An 880-nucleotide genomic window follows, 5' to 3' on the forward strand; every position below is an offset into this window, starting at 1 on the left:
TGAATTTCTCAAACTTTTGGGCTAGGGGTGCAGTGAACAAAAAAAATTGCTGAAAAAGCACCAGCGCAAGGACTTCAAGAGATCGATGATGTGTTCCCAACATGAGATGCCTGTCACCCAGTCATCTAAGGCTAAATCACAACTGGTCTCGGAAGAGAAGCAGGTGGGGTCCCCATCACAGCTGCAGTTTTTGGGTGGGCAGATTGTCCATCAGGTAGACAGACATACTTTCAGTGAAACTGCGAATGGCTCAACCTAAAGAGGACAAGAGGAGGTGTTTGCCGTAACAACCAGATTCTAGCTGTCATTTACTTAGTACATTCTATAAAATTATAGAATTGCCACGTGTCCTCCTTTAGAAGGTTTGATAAATCTCACCCTAAATCAGTTATGGTTCATGATAGCTGGACACCTAGTTGCTCAAGCATGATTACCTCTCTACCTCATACACCAGTGTCTCTCACTTAGATATATAGAGAAACTGTGTTATCTAAATTTGGGGCAAGGCTGAACATTAAGGGGAAGTATTAGTATCAAGTCACTACCTTTTATACTTAATAGAAAGAAGTCAATTTTGGAATTGTGTCCCTCTTATAAAGTACTATATTACATTAGAGAGCAGCTTAACCCCTCCTACAAAGTACAATATTGCATTAGAGAGCAGTTTAGCACCTATAAAGTACTATATTACATTAGAGATCAGTTTTGAAATAGGTTAACATATTAGGATTATATAGTTCTTATAAACCACCTATATCTTAACCTGCATTAGAACAGGTGTGAAGTCCTACTGTGTTACAGACTCCAGATTGGAGTAGCCCGCCCCTAATGCATATGTGACATGTTTGGTATGTGTGGAATCCAGGCCATAAAAACAAGA

This window comes from Taudactylus pleione, unplaced genomic scaffold (assembly GCF_031769625.1).
Source record: "Taudactylus pleione unplaced genomic scaffold, aTauple2 ptg000731l, whole genome shotgun sequence".
Taxonomy (NCBI): domain Eukaryota; kingdom Metazoa; phylum Chordata; class Amphibia; order Anura; family Myobatrachidae; genus Taudactylus; species Taudactylus pleione.